Source organism: Berghia stephanieae, chromosome 8 (assembly GCF_034508935.2).
Source record: "Berghia stephanieae isolate SIO BIC M18660-M18661 chromosome 8, UCSD_Bste_1.3, whole genome shotgun sequence".
In the NCBI taxonomy this organism is placed as follows: domain Eukaryota; kingdom Metazoa; phylum Mollusca; class Gastropoda; order Nudibranchia; family Aeolidiidae; genus Berghia; species Berghia stephanieae.
This window is the reverse complement of record NC_088367.1, coordinates 8,604,243-8,611,742: the sequence shown is the minus strand read 5'-3', so window position 1 is coordinate 8,611,742 and position 7,500 is coordinate 8,604,243.

Genomic DNA, 7,500 nt, shown 5'->3' with positions numbered 1-7,500 from the left:
TATCTTAGTTTTAATTTTGATAGCCCCCCCCCCCACCCCCCACCCCCGCACCTCCTTCCTTTCAGCCCTCATCAATATTCTACACTGAGATCAATCACAAACTTTTGGACTTTATATTGTTCTTAATAGGTTTGGTCCCTGCAAATGAAATAAACAATTTCTTTCAGAATATCTCAATGATAAAAATGTGACCAGCTGCGCCAAAACGGTATTAATTGGGGGCGACCCTAATGCTCAAACTGGAAAAGTTCGACCTGACGTGTGGAAACCTCAAGTTTGGGGATCGAATTCTAGGATTTGATTTTAAAAGAAATTAGAAAAAAAAAAGGAAAATGAAAACACATTTTTTGAAAAATATACAGAAATTATGTACACATTGAGTAGAAAATAAATGTCTTTATGTACTATTTTGAGTAAAGAAAATAAATATCTTTATTTAGATTTAGAGGGGTCTTAAATTCGTCCAAAAGTTTGATGAAACAGTCGCCAATAATTATCAGCCTCTCTCGACTGGTGGTCGAGCCTTAGGAGGTAATCAGAAGGTCTGAGGTTCGAACACCAGTCGAGCTTCAGCGTGCCGTATTGCAGAGTGTCTGGAACTCGGTGTTGTAGACGTGAGCTGAGAGAGAGAGAGAGAGAGAGAGAGAGAGAGAGAGAGAGAGAGAGAGGGGGGGGGGGGGGTGGGGTAGGGGGGGAGAAAGAGAGAGACATTGAGAGAGAGAGAGACAGAGAGATAGAGACAGGGAGAGCGAGAGAGGGACAGAGAGATAGGGAGAGAGAGAGAGCGAGAGAGAGAGAGAGAGAGAGAGAGAGAGAGAGAGAGAGAGGGAGAGAGAGAGAGAGAGAGAGAGAGAGTTTAGTAGTTATGATCACCTAGGCCTAGTCCTGTACAGAATGGGATAATCTGTGTCATAATTTATGATGGAATAGCCTGAAAACCAGGTAAATATTATTGTGAGACGATTTCGTTGTAGTGGTTGTTTTGGTTTGGTTTGTTTTGTTTTTGTTTTTGTGCACATGACGATGATAAATTGTTGCGTGGGCGTTTTCTTCAATTTAAATTTTAATAGAAATATGCCGCTTATCCGTCACGTGAAGGCAAATTTCATTTTTAAAAAATAATAATAATATAATTAAAGGCACGCGCACTCTGCACTGTGAAACCGACTGAATATATTATATACATATATATATATATATATATATATATATATATATATATATATATATTTATAGAGAGAGAGAGAGAGAGAGAGAGAGAGAGAGAGAGAGAGAGAGAGAGAGAGAGAGAGAGAGAGAGAGAGATTTTGCGCTTGGCTAAGAAGCTCACAACATTGCCATCCGGAAATATAACGGACTAACACACACACAAAACTATGTGTAACCTTGAACGTTTATAGTCTTGTTAATACAGTTTTGTGAGAATTACTCATAAACGGGGATGGTAAAAAACAATAACAAAGACCTGAGTGACGTCATTTTCAGAATATAAACATTCAAGGTTACACACAGTTTTGTATGTTGGTTCGTTATATTTCCGGATGGCAATGTTGTGAACTTCTTAGCCAAGCGCATACTATAATCTCTAAATACATGTGTGTAACATAAATTGATGTAAGTTTCCAGTGAGTGTGTTGGGCGTGGGTGTTGTTGTTTTGTATGATAATCAAGGTGAGACCAGAAACATGTCGACAATTTGACGTTCCATATTTGATACAGGCAGGGGGAGGTAACCGAATTCCTTTGGGTTGTTTCATTCAACACGGAAGGACGGAAGGAGTGGCGAAAATAAATAATTGTTGAAGTCAAGTTTTTTATGGTCGACCCTCACACACACACACACACACACACTCACACACACACACTCACACACACAACACGCACACACATGCACACACACGCACAATACATACAAACACACGCACACACATACACAAACACGCACACACACACGCACAAAGACACAAACACACGCACACACGAACACACGGACACACGCACACATACACGCACACCCCATACAAACACACACACAAACACACACACACACACATACACATATCATTGTGTGTGTTTAATGATTGATATATTTTTGATTCTCCTTAAGAATAAACCCATCGTGTTGTATTTTTTCGCCCTAATGTCAGTCAGTGTATCAGCTTTGACAATCATTTTATGATTGAAAAAATTAACTGTTGTTATTCATTCATTTACTTATCTATGTCTCAAATTAATAAATAATAATTTATTCAATCTTTTATTTTAGAAATTAAAAAAAAAACACCAACCAAACAAAAACAAAAACAAAAAACAGACGAAACCAAAGAATAATCAGTCCGAGATCTACGAGACTCCACAATTTGTGGTTTTGTTGTTTACAAAAAAAAAATTGTTTTCTATAATTCATTTCTATTTTCATCCTTTTTTTCTTGACAGCCCCCCCCCCCTTCCCCCTTGTTCTACTGTATTTCTCGTTACCGTGTGGGTTGTGTCTAATGTTGATAAATCATCTGTTGATAGAGATGGAGGGCTGGATGAACATACCACCGAATCAACGTGTACCCATTTACTGTAGGTCTGATTACTGATGGTGAGGCTATGTGGTCTAGTGGTATGGCACTCACCTGAGGATCGGAAGGTCCTGGGTTCGAGTCTCGCCTTGAGTGGCGCATAGTTGGGTCCTTGGAAAAGGCTCTTTAATCATTTATTTCTCTCACCGTACTCGGGGCGTAAAATGAGTTCCTGGACAGAATTCTAGAAACAACGCTATAAACGGCCAGGTATTCATTACACACCTGATTAGGGTGAGAGAGTTTGTGTAAAGAGTCTTTTCCAAGGGCTCAACTGTGCGCCACTCAGAGCGGTACTCAAACCCGAGATCTACCGGTTCAAAGGCGAGATTCATACCACTCGACAACAAATTCATAAAAAAAGTAGTTCTTCATAGCCTTTAGGCCCAAAGAGCCGGAGTTTATCCCGGTTTCTATAGCGTGAAACGGGAAATACCCTTTAGATAGGACGCTAGTCTATCGCAAATTACTTTCCGCCAGATCTAACAGACCCAGCTACCCAATCACTGACGGGTGGACAGAGGGTGGTGGGAAGGGCAGACAAAATCTCAACTGCACCCGGGATCGATCTCAGTCCCTTTGCGTGTGAAGCGAGTGCTCTACCAACTGAGCTATTGGGACCCCCGCCTACTCATCTTATTATAATTATTTAATTTCCCAGAGACAATTTGACAAGGGGAGGTAACCGTTGTCACTGATGATAGTGCCCACACACACACACCCACACACACCCACACACACACACCCACACCCACACCCACACACACACACCCGCAACCCCACACACACACCCACACACACACACGCACACGCACACACGCACAAACACATACACCCACACACACCCACACACCCACACACCCACACGCACACACACACATCCACACACACACCCACACACACCCACACATCCACACCCACACACACACACCCACCCACACACACACACACACACACACCCACACACACACACACACCCGCACACACACACCCCCACACACACACACACGCACACAGACACCCACATACACACCCACATAACACCCACACACACACACACCCACACAAACACACCCGCACACCCACACACACACCCACACACACACACACACACACCCTCACACACACACACACACTCACACACACCCACACACACACACCCACACACACTCACACACCCACAAACACTCACACACCCACAAACACACACACCCGCACACACACACACCCACACACACACACACACACACACCCACACACACACACCCACACCAACACACACACACACACACCCACACACACACACACACCAGTGCACCCTGCATACATCTGATAACATTCACGTAACCAGTCATTAACTGTCGTAATTTTAAAAATCGCGTATTAAAAAATTTGGCCATAAAATTCATCCTTCAAATATCGATGGACTCTCATCTTGGCAAAAAACTCTCAAACCTGGGACTTGATGGAAGACCTCGCAAGGTCCCGGGTTTGATAGTTTTTGCCAAGACGGGGGTCATTTAACTGGATCGATATTTGAAGGATGAGTTTCATGGCCAAATTTTTGAAGACACGTTTTCCTGAAGAACGCCAGTCAACTGATTAACGTTTCCATCAATCTCGAAATCGAAAACAAAAAATGGCCGAAACATTTGGACACATGACACGCCATTTCTATTTTTACATTCGTGTTTGTTTTGTTTTCTATTGTCTGTTTGGGTTTTATTAATTAGTATTATTATTATTATATTTTTGTTGTTGTTTTTGTTGATTTTTTATGCTTTGTTTTGTATTGATGCTGTGCGCTTAACTAAAAAAAACAAAAAACAAAAACAAAAACAAAAACAAACAACAAACAAGAACAAAAAACAAAAAACCCCAAAAAATCAAAACTCACAACATCCGCCAGCCGGATAAAACGTAAACACACAAAACAACCTTGGAGGTTTTTTGTCTGATTGCTCGTATTTAGTGAGAACTACTCATTAAAATGGCTGGCTAAAAACAATAACAAAGAGGTTGAGAAGCGTCAATTTCGTTCTATCTCTTAAGAAATCTTAGGCATGCCGGCGTGCCATCGTTAACATAAGTTAACGATGGCTACAGCTGTGGCCTGCTGGGTGAACAAAAAGAACATTAAATAATTTTTTTAAAAATTAAATAAAATTAAAAAAAAAAAAAACAAACAAAAACAAACAAGAGCATACTTCATATTGCGCAATATCCACTAAACGTGCTCAAAGCGCTTTTCACGAGTATATGGCCAGCAGCAACAAAATATGACGAGACAAGACGCCTGTTTGTCGATGGTACATTTTATTTTTTTTCTACAGTGACAACGGTCGGGTACTCATTTTACACCCGAGTACGGTGAGAGAATGTGAGTAAAGAGCATTTTCCAGGGACTCGATTAAGCACCGTTCAGAGCGGGACTGAACCAGGATCTTCCGTTCCGAAGTCGATAGTCATATCACCCGACCACATCGCCACAATACGGCTTCGTTGTGCGGCTATGTGATCTTGTGGTATGACACTCGGATCGAGAGGTTCTTGGTTCGAGCCTCGCTCGGCGCATAGCTTAGTCCTTGGAAAAGGCTCTTTACTCACATTCTCTCACCGTACTCAGGTGTAAATTGAGTACCTGGCGTTAAACAGCGTTGCCTCTGTCCGAAAAGATTGTGATATCACCTAATATGAGTCATGTCTCGTCCTATTAAGTGTTGCTGCTGTTGTCTGGGGATCATTGTAAAGCGCTTTGAGCACGTTTAGATAGTGGATATTGCGCTATATAGAAGCTCCAATTTTTTTTGTTTCTTTTTTTTTTCTCAGTTCACGTGGCTTTTAAAATTATAATTTGTGAATAGTCAAACATATTATTCGGTATATTGAACTATTAACTAGTTATCTGTTGTACTTTAGAATGACGCGATTTTGTTTTTGTTTTTTGGTGGTTTTTTTTTTTTAATTTGGCCAGAAAACTCATCCTTCAAATACTGATCTATTCGAATGACTCACATCTTGGCAAAAACTCTCAAATCTGGAACCTGGCGAGGTCCCAGGTTTGAAACATTTTGCCAAGATAAGGGTCCTTTAAATCGATCGATATTTGAAGGGCCAGTTTTCTGGCCAAATGTTCAAATACGCGCGTTTCTGAAGGGCGGCGAGTTTACTGGTTAAGAATAATTATTATTATGATACGTTATCTGACTTCACGACTCGCGGCCACCTCCGATGTTTCATCATCATCATTGCCTTTTTCACCCTGGGTCAGGGTATAGGCCACAGACAAACAGTTTCCATCCTTCTCTATCCTGAGCCAACTTTTTTATCTCATTCCAGGTCTTACCACTTCTCTGTATATCAGCTTCTTTAATTCTTCTCCATGTTCCTCGTGGCCTTCCCTTGATCTTCTGCCCTGAGGGTTCCAGTCCAATACTTTCTTTGTTATAGTTGAGTCATTCTTTCTAAGCGTGTGTCCAATCCACCTCCATCGTCTTCTTCCTATATCCTCTCCCACTGGTTTCTGCTGTGTTCTTTTCCATACTTCTTCATTTTTTATTCTATCCATCCATTTTATTCTGAGTAGCTTACGCATGCACCTGTTTACGAAAATCTGTACCCTCCTTATACATGCCTGTGATGCGTTCCAAGTTTCACATCCATACAGTAGGACAGACTTCACGTTTGAGTTGAAAAGTCTTAGCTTTAGTTGAAGGGAGATATCTTTAGTTCTCCAAACTCTGTTCAAAGATGTGAATGCAGCCTGTGCCTTTCCTATTCGTGCTTTCACCTCTGCTTCCGTGCCTCCATCCTTGTCAATTATACTTCCGAGATAGCAGAAAGTGTCTATATCTTCGAGTTCTTGATCTTTTACTTTGATCTGCTCCCTTTGACGCGTACCTATCCTCAAGACCTTTGACTTTGCAGGGTGAATTCTTAGACCAATTGATTCCGAGAGGCTGTTTATAATTGTGGTTTTTGCTTGCATCTGGTCCTGGGTGTGGGACAGAAGAGCCAGATCATCTGCAAAATCCAGATCATCCAACTGTGTCCAGGGGTCCACTGTATCCCATTTCTTCTCCCTTTGGAGGTTTCCTTCATTAGCCAATCAATGGCAAGGATGAACAGGAATGGTGAGAGCAAGCATCCCTGCTTGACACCAGTCTTAATTTCAAAGCTGTCAGTAAGCTGATCTTCATGTACAACCCTGCAACTTGATCCTTCATACATTTCCTTAATGAGGTTTACTATCTTTTCAGGGAGTCCATAATGTACCAGAATTTTCCACAATGTTGCTCTGTCAATACTGTCGAAAGCCTTCTCGTAATCCAGAAAGTTGACAATAAGAGGAGAGTTCCATTCTATAGACTGTTCTACTATGACTCGCAGAGAGGCAATCTGGTCGGTGGTTGAACGGTTTTTCCGAAAACCTGCCTGTTCGTCCCGCAGTTTAGCATCTGTTGCATTCTTAATTCTCTCTAAAATAATACGGTTGAAAACCTTTCCTGGGATAGAAAGAAGAGTGATGAGTGAGTGTTGCTGCTGTTGGCTGGGGATCATTGTAAAGCGCTTTGAGCACGTTTAGATAGTGGATATTGCGCTATATAGAAGCTCCAATTTTTTTTGTTTCTTTTTTTTTTCTCAGTTCACGTGGCTTTTAAAATTATAATTTGTGAATAGTCAAACATATTATTCGGTATATTGAACTATTAACTAGTTATCTGTTGTACTTTAGAATGACGCGATTTTGTTTTTGTTTTTTGGTGGTTTTTTTTTTTTAATTTGGCCAGAAAACTCATCCTTCAAATACTGATCTATTCGAATGACTCACATCTTGGCAAAAACTCTCAAATCTGGAACCTGGCGAGGTCCCAGGTTTGAAACATTTTGCCAAGATAAGGGTCCTTTAAATCGATCGATATTTGAAGGG